The 15,054-nt window shown below is 40.4% G+C and overlaps 1 pseudogene across 1 annotated transcript in view; it reads right to left on the reverse strand.

Moving 5' to 3' along the window:
- Positions 1-552: 552 nt before the first annotated feature.
- Positions 553-15,054, reverse strand: part of LOC104663242 — a 32,278-nt pseudogene continuing 17,776 nt past the window's right edge. The window contains exon 2 of the transcript XR_004060321.1: positions 553-1,728. The product of XR_004060321.1 is annotated as a BRCA2 and CDKN1A-interacting protein pseudogene (transcript). The remainder of the gene's footprint in view (positions 1,729-15,054) is intronic.

Consider the following 15,054-nt stretch of genomic DNA (forward strand, 5'->3'; position numbering starts at 1 on the left):
TTATCATATTTGGTCTTAGTCCTTGGTTCCTGGCGTAAGAGCTTTTAAGACCCTTGGAATCTCTGGAGTGATGAATGTCTTTTGTATGCTGATGAGATGACTGGTGGTTGGGGTTCCCTAGATAGCTTCAGGGTTGGGGCTGGTTGCCGGAAAGACTGAGGCAAGATGAGAAGGTTGGAACTTTCAGCCCTATCCCCCAGAGCTCTGGGGAAGAAAGGAGGGCTGGAGATTGAGTTTATCACCAATGGCCAATGATTTGATCAATCATGCCTACATAATGGGACCTCCATGAAAACCCTAAACAACAGGTTTGGAGATCTGGGTTGGTGAACACATTTAGGTGCTGCCAGGGAGGTACACTGAGAGGGCAGGGAGGCTCTGCACCCTCCCACGACACACCCTGCCCTATGCAACTCTTCCATTTGGCTGTCATTGAGTTGTATTCTTTATAATAAACCAGTAATAGTAAGTAAAGTGCCTTCCTAAGTGCTGTGAGTCTTTTTTTTTTAAATAAAAAAATAGAAGTTTTTTTATTAAGTTCTTTAAATTACTACTCCATGTTTTTCTTCTTCTTGGAAAAGTTTTTAAATCAACCACTCATAATTTGACCAAAATTTAAAAAAACTGATATTTTGTAAATGTGTCACAGACACATGGGACAGAACCCTACTTTTTGTAGAGGACCTTAATCTGAATAAAGTCATGAGTTTTTCAGTAAATCTCCACTGAGTTTTCTGGTAATGTTACAAAAACAGGCCCATCACTGTCCATTGGACATGGGTTAAATAGATAGATATTCTTTCAGTTTATCCATGATTTCATTCATCTTGTTGTCTGGAATTAACATCACAGTTCGCAAGGGTGTCATTGGTACGTCATCAAAAGACCATTTGCCTCCCAGACAAGTGTCGCTCTCCTCCTGCACTGAGTAGTTGAACTTCAGAACTGCCTTCTCATAGAAAAGTTCTTCCTCTGCATTTGCAAACATTAATGCAGCTTTCTTTTTGCTGCTAGGTTTCTTTTTTGGAATTGTTTTTTCCTGCTTCCACAAATGTCTTACTAATCAGAAGGTAAAAGTAGCACTTCCCACATGGCTTATTGGTTCTGTGTGCCTCCGCCAGTTCTTTCTGAAGCTGCTGGTACATGGGTAGAGTGATCTGTGTAGGGATATTAATGAATCTTTCACTTAGGAGAAGGCCCACAGGCTTGGTGATGTCATTTAAAAACTTGTCCAGCTGTTCAACTATGCTCTTTTCACAGTTCTTCTCACAGAAGCTTAGAACCAACTCTTGAATTTGTTCAGCACACTGGGTACCCTTTCTTTCAGTTAAATTTAAAAGGCTTATGAAACCAAAAACCTCATCTTCATCCACATCATATTCGCTGTCTTCTGAAACATCCGTTTGCTTAATCACACTCCCAATATGGTTCTGTTGAATTAAGAGATCTGTTAGTTCTGCAGTGTTCACAGGATCCTTTAGAAAAAGCTGCTGCAGTAATTTCTTAATTCCATCATAATCATTATCTGATAGAGAGTAAGCTTCAAATTCAATATTGACTTCCTCGTCAGTGACGTTATCCTCTTCATCCTCTTCCTCGTCACTGTCATCATTGTCTTCGTCCTCATCCTCGACTTCATCTTCCTCTTCATCATCATGCTGGACTAGGGGGTCTGGCAACTGCAGAACCCCACTTTCCACAGCCCGCCGCTTACCTCTGTGAGTCTTTCTAGCAAATTATAGAGAGGTGGTCATGGGAACTCCTGATTTATAGCTTGTTGGTCAGAAGTACAGGAAGCCCAGGACTTGCAGTTGGTGCCTGAATGGAAGCAGTCTTGCCAGACTGAGCCCTTAACCTGTGGGGACAGATGTTAACTCCCAGTAGTTAGTGTCAGGCTTGAATTGAATCACTGGATACCTAGTTGGTATCTGGAGAGTTGGAGAACTGGTTATTGTGGTATGGAAAAAACCCCCTACACATTTGGTGTGAGAGGTGTTGCACTATAAAAGACTTCAGACCTGCCAACAACCACATGAGCTTGGAAGTGAATTCTTCCCCAGTTGGTCCTTCAGATGAGACCTTGACCTTTTCTGACATCTCAATTGCAGCTTTGCGTAGGACTCAGGTAAACCATGCCCAGACTCCAGACCCACAGAAACTGTGAGATAATCAATGTGTTGAATTTATTTATTTATTTATTTTTGGGATAGAGTTTCACTTTGTTGCCCAGGCTGGAGTGCCATGGCACAATCTCAGCTCACTGCAACCTCCACCTTTTGGGTTCAAGCAATTCTCATGCCTCAGCCTCCCGAGTAGCTGGGATTCCAGGCGTGTACCACCACCCCTGGTTAATTTTTTGTATTTTAGTAGAGATGGGGTTTCATCATGTTGGCCAGTCTGGTCTCAAACTCCTGACTTCAAGCGATCCGCCCACCTCAGCCTCCCAAAGTGCTGGGATTACAAGTGTGAGTCACTGTGCCTGGCCATAAATGTGTTTTAAAAGCACTAAATTCACTGGGTGCGGTGGCTGATGCCTGTAATCCTAGCACTTTCGGAGGCCAAGGCAGGCCGATCACAAGGTCTGAGATCGAGACCATCCTGGCTAACATGGTGAAACCTCATCTCTACTAAAAATACAAAAAAAAAAAAAAAAAAAAAAATTAACCAGGCATGGTGGCAGGTGCCTGTAGTCCCAGCTACTCGGGAGGCTGAAGCATGAGAATCCCTTAAACCCAGGAGGTAGCGGTTGCAGTGAACTGAGATTGTGCCACTGCACTCTAGCCTGGACGACAAAGCAAGACTCTGTCTCAAAAACAAACAAGCAAAAAAGCACACTAAGTTAATGGTAATTTTGTTATTCAGCAACAGAGAATTCATACATTTGAGAGTGTGTTCGAGCAAAACCACAGTGGGCTGGCAGAGCTCTAAACTCCTCACACCAGCCGATGTGGCATCGTGGGGATACTGTTAGTGAAGTGGTTTTACTAAACAACAACAGCAGCTTATGATTATTGAATGTTTGCCATGTTCCTTGCTCTATGCCAAGCCCTTTACATGTTTTATTTCATTTAGTCTTTGACATAACCCTATGAACAACAACTATTACCCCACTTGTCACCTGGGAGGGCAAAGGATTTTTGATTTTGAGATGACCTCCTCATCAACAAGGGATTTGGCCAACTCCCCTTTGACCTGTCTAAAGACAAACACATTTCATCACCGCGAATGCTAGCTTTTTTTGTTTAATAAACATTTTATCCTGAAAAACATTTAGAGTTACAGAAAAGTTGTAAAGATAGTACAGAGAGTCCTTGTATACCTTTCACTCCATTTCTCTTAATGTGAGCATCTTGCATTACCATGGCACATTTCTCAAAACTAAGACATCACCGTCGGTACATTACTCTTAACTAAACTATAGATTATTCAGGTTTCACCCATTTTTCAATGAATGCCATTCCAGGATTCAATCCAGGATCCCACATTGCATTTAGCAAGCATGGATTTTTTCTTCCCTGGACCCAAGCCAGTCTGGTCTCACACGATGAGCGTGTAGCCCTCTGTTGCCATGTGTTGACCCTAATCCTTGCAAAAGAACAACTCTGGCATCACTGAATTAAGGGAACGTTTGCTTTTTTCCTGAGCAAGGAAAGAATGTCCCATATTGGCTAAGAACACCTTGGTCTGAACTATTTGGGAGGTTGACTGATGTCAACCCTCAAATAATTTTGCTCTGGTACCCACATTTTTGAAATTTCCGAAACAGGGGGAGGAGATGTCAGGTCATCACTCAGCACACACTGTCTCACAGTTCCGGAGGCTGGAAGTCCAAGGTCCAGGTGTCAGCAGGGTCGGTTCCTTCTGAGGACTGTGAGGGAGAATCTTCCAGGCTCTCTCCTATAGACAGAAGGAGGGGCCCCTGGAGGTCATCTAGCTCCTCTTGTCCCCTCTTCCCACCAAACGTTGACTGAGCATCTCAGCATCTCCGTTGTCAGTTATAGGACTCCTCTAGTCACAAAAGACAAAAGGCACCCCAGCTGATCTAGAGGAAAAATAAAGGGAGACTTTTTAAGGGACTCAGTTCACATCAAAGTCCAAGTGAGGGAGAACCTTCCAGGCTCTGATCATTTCCTGGCAATCTTTGGCATTTCCTTGATTGTAGAAGCGTCACCCCCATCTCTGTCTTTATTTTCACATTGCATTCTCCACATGTGCATGTCTCTGTGCCCCAAATCTCCCCAATTTATAAGGGCACCAGTTACATTGGATTAGCCACCCTATTCCAGGATGACCTCATCTTAACTAAGTACATCTACAACAACCTTATTCCTAGATTAGGAAATTCTGAGGTTTTGAGGGTTAAGACTTCAACAGATGAATTTGGGTGGGGTGGGGGAAACACTACGGAACACATAATACTATCTGTGATTTCTCCCTGTGTCTTGGGCTTCCCACAGCGGATGGCTGGGCCCCTAGAGGGAGCACCCCAGGGCAGGTGTCCTGAGAAGGACAGTGGGGGCTGCAAGGATTCTGACCTCCCCTCCGAAATCACACAGCATCCCTTCTGCTGCGTTCTGTTGGTTAAAAGTGAGTCATGGAGCCCGTGCAGGTCCAGGGGAGAGGCCCCACAAGGGTCTGAATTTTGGGAGGTGTGCTGGGAGCTGGCTTTCAAACCAGCTACCCCAGGTTCATGGCAGGCTAACACCCTGAATCCCAGATTAAAGCATGTTTTTTTCCCTGATTTTTGTCCCTCTGGTTAGCTCCCAGGGGTAGTTGCTCAATAAATTGTTGTGGCCTGGAATTTTATCGTGACAGGATCTGTTCCATCAGCAGGAAAGTGCCAGCTCCCACCACTTCTCTAGTGCACTCCCTGCCTCTTTTCCTTGGGAACCCAAGCCTGGCAGGGGCCAAGTCCTAGGACCGGAAGGACCCGAAGCTGGAACACAATGGGCTGCTTTTTCCTGCCCACACACCTGGGCCTGGCACTCAGGGGGAAAAGTGCCCCAGGCAGGCGGGCTTGCCAGACTTAGAAAGGAGACCGAACTTGAAATGTTTTATAAATCCTCCAAATGGAGCTTCTGCAGCACCGGTACCAGCTTCCCCCATCCCTACCCCGGGAGAGAGGAAAAGCAGGGAGAGGAAGAGAAGGAGTAGGTTTCCAGTCTGTTTATATTTCAGGCTATTTTGGAACCCCCTGAAGGCACGCATACACAGGGGCACATTTAAATGCACCAGGAAGTGCTCCCGGAATGGAAACTGGAGTCGGCGGAACTCTGGGGCACTGCACTGCCCGCTCTGTTCTGCTGTCCCTCAAACAACCAGCAATTCAGCCCCTTCAATGCCCAACTCAAAGCCTCTCTCAACGGAAGGGCTTCTGGAGGTCATCTAGCTCCTTCCATACCCCCTTCCCACCAAACATTTACTGAGCATCTTAGCATCTTCATTGTCAGTCACAGGATTCTTTGGGTCACAGGGAATAGTGGAAAGGTACCCAAGCTGATCTAGATGAAAACTACAGGGGGATTTTTTGAGGGGCTCAGTTTACATCAAAGTCCGAGGAGAGTTTGGCTTCAGGTACGGTTGAATCCAGCTGTTCTAACCATGTCATCAAGGGTGGGTCTCTGAACATCCCTCAGCTCTGCTCCCTCCATGGTAGCCTCATTCTCAGTATTATAAGGAGGCAAGGTGCCTGCCAGCAGCCCCAAACCTTTGTCAAGTCCCTCAGAAGACCTTGGGATGTGAGTTCCCATTGGCCAGGCTTAGTCACATGCACCGCTATCCTTACCATCTGGGAGTGGAGTCAACTGCACCCGAAGCTCAGAGGTCCCTCTTCCACCAAACCCTTATACCCAGACACCAGGCAGCGAAAAAAAAAAAAAAAAAAAGGTACGCATGCTGTCTGCTTATATCCCTCTAGTGATGGAGGACTCATCAGCCTGGGGGCATCCCTGTCCTCTGATAACTTTATTCAGATTTCTATAATATTTCTTACCATACTTCAGTGCAATTTATTTGTTTGCCTACATCCCTTATTGTACCCCTTTGTTTCTGGGTCTTCAGCACAAGACCCCCCACAGAACAGGTGCTCAATAAATGTTTATCAAATGAAGAATTAATATCTTCCATTACCAAGTACATACGATGCGCCAGGTGTTTGATGCATATTACCTCATTTGATCCTCGTGACCACTGTCTTAGCTAAAGAGCATCGTCCTGTTTTTGTATGTGAAGAAACAGGTTCAGACAGGTTAAGAAGTCACCTTACCAAGGTCATCCAAGAAGAAGACAGTGGAGCCAGGATTCGAGCCCAGGTCATTTTGACTTTAACCTGATATGGACGTGGGAGAAGCCAGGAAAGAAGGGGAGAGGACAGGAAAGAAGAAGAAGAGCAGAGACAGTAGGGGAGGAAAAGAGGACAGAGGAAGGGGAGTGGGAGGAAGCTGTGAATGTTAAAATTTCTTCCTCTGATGGTTATAATTATTATTATTTAAAGACACAGTCTTGTTATATTTCCGAGGTTGGATTAGAACTCTTGCTCAAACTGCTGAAGTTTGAGTGGTCCTTCTGCCTTCTGCCAGAGCTACTGAGCTAGGAACACAGGTGTGTGCCACTGTGCCCAACTGGATGGTTGTTCTTTCTTTCTTTATTTTTTCTTTTGAGATGGAGTCTTACTCTGCTCACCCAGACTGGAGTGCACTGGCCCGATCTCGGCTCACTGCAACCTCCACCTCCCAGGTTCAAGTGATCCTCCTGTCTCAGCCTCACCAGTAGCTGGGATTACGGGTTCACGTCACCACACCCGGCTTTTATTTTATTTTTTAAGTAGAGATGCAGTTTTACCATGTTGGCCAGGCTGGTCTCAAACTCCTGATCTCAGGTAATCCACTTGCCTTGGCCCCCCAAAGTGCTGGGATTATAAGTGTGAGTCACTGTGCCCGTTATTCTTAATTTGCTTTTTGGTCACTGACTCCTTAAGGAATCTGATCCAAGTTAGTACCTTTTGGCTTGGCAATGCACCAAAGTACCACACAATAAGAATATTAAATCGAAGTAAATGTCATCCATATACTGACATAGTACATTAAGAGTATTAAGTTCAGTAAATGAAGAAAAAAATGATATTTTATTTGGGGTACACTTCGAAAATAATTTCAGCTTGGGAATTTTGTGGAGGGGTAAACTGCTTATCTTATCAGTATTGTTTTTGTTTAACAAGCCTCAAATCATTTTGTGCCACACTTGCAGAAAATTTAAAAAAAAAGACTCAAATCTGGGTCCCCAGAGTCCCTCATTTTAATAAATGATTTTCTGTTATGCTTGATAATGGCATTAATAGAATAAGAAGGGAGAAACAGAAGACCAAAACCGGTGACCAAGGATTACACCTGGCAGGTCTACAGTGTCCCCAAGTCATGTCATCATCATTGGATTTGCTTTTTAAATTCAGAATAGGTGTTGGGTTGGAGGGTGGGCTCTTTGTCTTCATTGCTGTGATGTTTGGAATATAGAAAAACTATGGAAAATACGATGGAGGTCAACAGCCTCCTCATCCTAAAACCAGGCAGAGATACAACAGGAAAAGAAAATTTCAGGCCGATATCTATGATGAACATTCATGCAAAAATCCTCACCAAAATACTGGCAGATCGAATCCCACAGCACATCAAAAAGCTCATCCACCATGATCAAGTAGGTTTTATCCCTGGGATGCAAAGTTGGTTCAATATATGCAAATCAATAAATGTGATTCCTCACATAAACAGAGCTAAAGACAAAACCACATGATAATCTCAATAGATACAGAAAAGGCTTTCGATCAAATTCAACATCCATTCATGTTAAAAAACTCTCAATAAACTAGGTATTAAAGAAACATACCTCGAAAGAATAAGAGCCATATATGACAATTCAACAGCCAACATCCTAATCAATGTGCAAAAGCTGGAAGCATTCCCCTTGAAAACTGGCACAAGACAAAGATGCCCTCTCTCACCACTTCTATTCAACATGTCATTGGAACTCCTGGCCAGGACAATCAGGCAAGAGAAAGAAAGGGCACCAACACCACTGGGAAGAAATAAATAGGAAGAGAGAAAGTCAAGCTCTCCTTGTGTTTGCAGATGACATGATCCTATAGCTTGGAAAATCCCACAGTCTCAGCCCAAAAGCTTCTTAAGGTGATAAACAACTTCAAGAAAGCAGCAGGATACAAAATCAATGTGCAAAAATCACTAGCATTCCTATACAGCAACAACAGTCAAGCAGAGAGCCAAATCAGGAATGCAATCCCATTCAAAATTGCCACAAAAAGAATAAAATACCTAGGAATACAGCTAACTAGGGAGGTGAAAGATCTCAACAAGGAGAACTACAAAACTCTGTTCAAAGAAATCAGAGATGACACAAACAAATGCAAAAACATTCCATGCTTATGGATAGAGAGAATCAATATAGTAAAAATGATCTGCCTAAAGCAATTTATAGATTCAATGCTATTCCTATTAAACTACCATTGAGATTCTTCACAGAACCAGAAAAATCTATTTTAAAATTCATATGGAACCAAAAAGGAGTCTGAATAGCCAAGACAATCCTAAACAAAAAGAACAAAGCTGGAGGCATTATGCTACTCCACTTCAAACTATACTACAGGGCTACAGTAATCAAAACAGAATGGCACTGGTACAAAAGCAGACCGAAAGACCAAAGAAACAGAACAGAGATCCCAGAAGTAAGACCGCACACCTACAACTATCTGATCTTTGACAAAGCTGACAAAAACAAGCAATGGGAAAAAGAATAAATGGTGCTGGGATAACTGGCTAGCCATATGCAAAAGATTAAAACTGGACCCCTTTTTAAACACAATATACAAAAATTAACTCAAGATGGATTAAAGACTTAAATGTAAAACCCAAAACTATAAAAACCCTGGAAAACAACCTAGGCAATACCATTCAGAACATAGGCACAGGCAAAGATTTCATGACAAAGATGTCAAAAGCTATTGCAACAAAAGCAAAAATTGACAAATGGTATCTAATTAAACTAAAGAACCTCTGCACAGCAAAAGAAACTATTAGCAGAGTAAACAGACAACCCACAGAATGGGAGAAAATTTTTGCCAATTATGCATCTGACAAAGGTCTAACATTCAGCATCTATAAGGAATTGAACACATTTACAAGACAAAAAAACAAACAACCCCATTAAAAAGTGGGCAAAGGACATGAACAGACCCTTTCAGAAGAAGCCATACATGTAACCAACAATTATGTGAAAAAAAGCTCAATACCACTGATCATTAGAGAAATGTGAATCAAAACCACAGTGAGATACCATCTCAGACCAGTTCGGATGGCTATTATTAAAAAGTCAACAAAAAAAATAACAGATGCTGGCAAGGTTGTGGAGAAAAAGGTGCGCTTATACACTGTTGGTGGGAATGTAAATTAGTTCAACCATTGTGGAAGACAGTGTGGCAATTCCTCAAAGAACTAAAGACAAAAATACCGTTCAACTCAGCAATCCCATTACCAGTTATATGCCCAAAGGAATATATACTCTTCTATTATAAGGACACATACACATGTATGTTAATTGCAGGACTATCCATGATAGCAAAGACATGGAATCAACCTGAATGTCCATCAGTAGTAGACTGGATAAAGAAAATGTGGTACATATACACCACAGAATGCCATGCAAACATAAAAAGGAGCTAGATCATGTCCTTTGTAGGGACATGGATGTTGCTGGAGGCCATTATCCTTAGCAAACTAACACAGGAAAAAAAACCAAATACTGCATGTTCTAGCTTGTAAGTGGGAGCTAAATGATGAGAACACATGGACACAAAGAGAGGAGCAACAGACACTGGGACCTATTGGAGGGTGGATGGTGGGAGGAGGGAGAGGATCAGGAAAAATAACTAATGGGTGCAAAACTTAATTCCTGGGTGATTCCATAATTTATATAATAAACTTCCAAGACACAAGTTTACCTATCTAACAAACCTGCACATGTACCTTTGAACTTAAAATAAAAGGGTTTCTTTTCTTTTTTTTTTTTTAAAGAAAATAGAGTGGAGGCTCCAGATGACAGGTGAATAGTCAGGGGTCTTTCTGTGCATAGTTTCAGGGCTTTTGAACATTCCCTAAGTCCCATAAGCATATAAGCATGTGAAAAAATTGCCCAAGATTAGAAGAACCACCCCAAAGCATGAGAGAGAACAGTACTCAACACTCACACAGAGTATGCAACAGAGCCTATTCTCATCTGGCAATTGAAAAACCTCATAACTCATGGGGCACTGGGGAGAGTACTCAAAAGAGTCTTGCTTCAACAGTGGGAATAATTATCCCTTTACAAAATGCAGCTCTCGTCACTCCTAACAAATCTAAGAAGCAAGACAAAATCGAACTATTTTCCAGCAATTTAATTGTGTCCCAGAACAAAGATCAAACATTTTTATAAAAGTACAAAAATAGGCAGCACCCAATAAGGTCAAATTCACAATGTCTGGCATTTGATAAAAAATTTCCAAGCATTTAAAGAAACAGGAAAATGCAACCCCAAAAGGAGGAGAAAAGTCAATCAAAACCAACCCAGAACTGACACAGAGGTTCGAATTAGCAGACAAAAAGCATTCAAAAAGTTATTATAACTGTATTCTATTTGTTAAAGAAAAATGAGAGGAAAGATTGAACAGGTTAAGTGGAATCAGAGATGGTATCAAAAGGACCCAAATAAAAAGTCTGTTAAAATGACAACATCTGAGATGAAAAATAAAGTGGATGGGGATAATAGCTGACTAGACATTGTAGAAGAAAGGATCAGTGGACTTGAAGATATATAAATAAAAATTATCCAAAATGAACAACAGAAAGTCAGGTGAGGTGGCTCATGCCTGTAATCCCAGCACTTGAGAGGCCAAGGTGGGTGGATCACTTGAAGCCAGGAGTTCAAGGCTAGTCTGGCCAATATGGTAAAACCTTGTCTCTACTAAAAATACAAAAATTAGCTGGGCATGGTCGTACCTGCCTATGGTCCCAGCTACTTGGGAGGCTGAGGCATGAGAATCGCTTGAGCCCAGGAGGCAGAGGTTTCAGTGAACCAAGATCATGCCTCTGCACTCTGGCCTGGGCGACAGAGCGAGACCCTGTCTCAAACAAAACAAAACAAAACAAACGAAAGCCAAAATGAACCACAGAGAAAAAAGATATTCAATTTTTAAAAATTGAACAAAGCATCATTGATCTGTGGGACAACTTCAAGCAGCCTAATACATAGGTAAATGGAGTTCCCAAAGGAGAGGAGAGAAAGGGGGTAAGGGAAAGCAAAAAATCATTGGACAGAAAAATACTCCAAGAAAAAATGATTGTATTTTTTAAAATTTGAGCCAAGACTTCCACTGAACTCCAAACACAGAAGCATGAAGAAAACTATAACAAGTTACACCATAATCAGATTGCTCAAAACCAACGGGAAAGAGAAAATCTTAAAAACAGCCGGAGGACAAAAAGACACAATGTACAAAGGAACGAAGGTAAAGATGACAGCAGATTTCCAGTTGGAAACAATGCAAGTGAGAAGACAGTGGAGTAATGTCTTTAAAGTATTAGAAAAATAAAAAAGTATTGATCTAGAATTCTATGCCCAGAAAAATATCTTTTAAAAGAGAAGGTAAAATGAACACTTTTTCAAGACCAGGTGCAGTGGCTCTTGCCTATAATCCCAGCATTTTGGGAGGCCGGGGTTTGTGGATTGCTTAAATCCAGGAGTTCAAGACCAGCCTGGGCAACACAGTGAAACCCTGTCTCTATAAAAAAATTAGCCAGGCACAGTGGCTTGCACCTCTGGTCCCAGCTACTCAGGAGGCTGAGATGGGAGGATTGCTTGAGCCTGGGAGGTTGAGGCTGCAGTGAGCCATGATTGTACCACTGCACTCCAGCCTGGGCAACAGCCTAAGACCACATCTCAAAATATATATATTATAAAGACTTTTTCAGACATACAAAAGCCAAAATAATTCACTATCAGCAGACTCACACAGTAAGAAGTGTTCAAAGAAGTTCTTCAGGCAGAATAAAAAAATGATATTGTGTGGGATATGAAATTACACAGAAGAATGAAGAGCACCAGACATGATCACTCTAAAGATTAAAAATACAAACTTTTTTCTTATTTAAATCTCTTTAAAAGATAACTGACTACTTACACCTGTTAGAATGACTGTTAACGAAAAAGGTGAAAGAGAACAATTGTTGGTGAGGATGTAGAGAGAATGGAAAGTTGTATGGGATTGGTAGCTATGTAAACTAGTATAGCCATTATGGAAAATGGTATGGACGTTCTTCAAAAAACTAAAAATAAAACTACCACATGATCCAGCAATTCCACTTCTGAGAACATATCCAAAGGGATTGAAGTCACTGAAGAGACATCTCCATTCCCATGTTCATTGCAGCATTATTCACAATTCATTATTGCAGATGAGATATGGAATAAATACAAGTGTCCATCAGTGAATGAATGGTAAAGAAAACGTGGTATATAAACATAATGGAATACTATTCAGCCTTTAAAAAGAGGAAAATGCTGTCATTTGCAACAACATGGAGGAGCCTGGAAGGCCTTATGCTAAGTGAAATAAGCCAGGTACAGAAATACTACATGATATCACTTATTTGTGGAATCTAAAATAACTGAACTCATAGAATCAGAGAGTTCAATGGTGGTTACCAAGGACTGGGGTGGGAGGGCAGGAAATGGGGAGATATTGGTCAAAAGGTACATTTCCATTAGATTAGAGGAATAAGTTTTGGAGAACTGTGGTACAGCATGGACTATAGTTAATAATCATGCATTGCATATTTGAAAATTGCCAAGAGACTAGATTGTAAATGACCTCACCACAAAAATAAGTATGTGAGGTGATGAATATATTAGCTTGAATTAATCATTTCACTATATATATATACACATACATATATGTTTAAAAAATCATACTGTAACCTATAAACACATACAATTATTATTTGTTAATTTTTATAAAAATCTAAGAGATATCTGACTAAACAAAATCAATAACAAGATAATGAGGAATTTATAGCATAGATAGAGGTAAAATGTATGAAAATAGCACAAATGCTGAGAGAGGAGAAATGAAAGAATACTATTTTAGGGTTCTTATACTATTTGTGAAATGGTATAATATTCCTTGAAGGTAGGATGATAAGTTAAATATGCATACTGTGGACCTTAAAGCAATGACCAAGATAGCAAAACAGTTGTAGCTAATAAGCAAATAAAGAAAAGAAAACGAAATTAATTAATCTAAAAAGAGGGGGAAAATAGAGGAGAGAGGGAACAAAGAACGAATGGGACAATTAGAAAACAAACACTAAGATGCTAGATTTGAACCTAACTATATCAATAATAGCATTAAATATAAGTGATCTGAACATCTCCATTAAAAGATAGAACTGTTAGGTTGGATGAAAAAGTAAAACCCAACTATATGCTGCCCATAAGAAACCAACTTTAAATATGGGGACACAAATAGGTTAAAAGTCAAATTATAGAAAAATAAATATCGTCTTAACACTAATAAAAAGAACACTGCAATGGCTATATTAATGTCATACAAAGTATATTTCAAAGCAAATGATTTGACAATGGATAAAGAAAGTCATTTCATAATAATAAAGAGGTCAATTCATCAAAAGGACATAGCAATTCTAAGTATATATGCACCCTATAAAGAGGTTAAAGTAGAAGAAACAGAAACTGATAGAATTCCAAGGAGAAAGAGACAAATCCACAGTTATAATCAGAGATTTCTATACTCCTCTTTCAAGAATGGATAGGACAAGTGGGAAAAAATCAGTGAGCGTACAGAAAGTCTGAACAGAATTATCAACCAACTTGATCTAATTGATATTGATAGAACACACCACTCAAAACAGTAAAATACATATTCTTTTCAAGTATACACGAAATGGTTGCAAGATGGACTATATTCTCAATATAGTCTTAATAAATTTAAAGTGATTCAAGTCATAAAAGAATGTTCGCTGATTATGATGGAATTAAATTGGAAATCAATAAGAGAAAGATCTCCAGAAAATCCTCCAGATACTTGGAAATGAAATAACACACTTCTAAATAACTCAAGGCTCAAAGAAGAAATCAAATGGGAAATTAGAAAATATTTTAATGGAATGAAATTAAAAACACAACATATCACAATTTGTGGGATGCTGATAAAGCGGTTCTTAGGTGGAAATTTGCAGCACTAATATGTTACTAGAAAAGGAAAAAACATCCCAAATCCTGGACCTCAACTTCCACCTAAAGAAACTAGAAAAACAGGAGTAGAATAAAACCAAAGGAAGCAGAAGAAAGGAAATAATACAACTCAGAGAGGAAATAAATGAAATAGAAAACAGAAAAACCTGAGAAAAGTCAATAAACCCAAAAGCTGGTTATTGAGAATATCAATAAAATCGATAAACCTCTAGTCACACAAGTCAAAAAAGAGGGAAGATGCAAATTACAATATCAAGAATGAGAGGTGACGTTACTACAAATTTTATGGATACTAAAGAGACAATAAAGGAACAATATGAATAACTTTGGGCTAATAATTCCATGAGTTAAAAAAAAAATGGACAAATTCCTTGAAAGATGTTAGTTACCAAGGGTCACTCAAAAAGAAATAAATAAGAAATAGATGTAAACCCATTATCTATTAAAGAAATTGAATTATAGCTAGAAAACTTCTCTCAAAGCACCTTATAAAGAGGTTAAAGTAGAAGAAACAGAAACTGATAGAATTCCAAGGAGAAATAGATAAATCCATAGTTATAATCAGATATTTTTTTTTTTTTTTTTTTTTTTGAGACGGAGTCTCGCTCTGTCACCCAGGCTGGAGTGCTGTGGCCGGATCTCAGCTCACTGCAAGCTCCGCCTCCCGGGTTCACGCCATTCTCCTGCCTCAGCCTCCCGGGTAGCTGGGACTACAGGCGCCGCCACCTCGCCCGGCTAGTT

The sequence above is a fragment of the Rhinopithecus roxellana genome, chromosome 12 (genome assembly GCF_007565055.1).
Source record: "Rhinopithecus roxellana isolate Shanxi Qingling chromosome 12, ASM756505v1, whole genome shotgun sequence".
In the NCBI taxonomy this organism is placed as follows: domain Eukaryota; kingdom Metazoa; phylum Chordata; class Mammalia; order Primates; family Cercopithecidae; genus Rhinopithecus; species Rhinopithecus roxellana.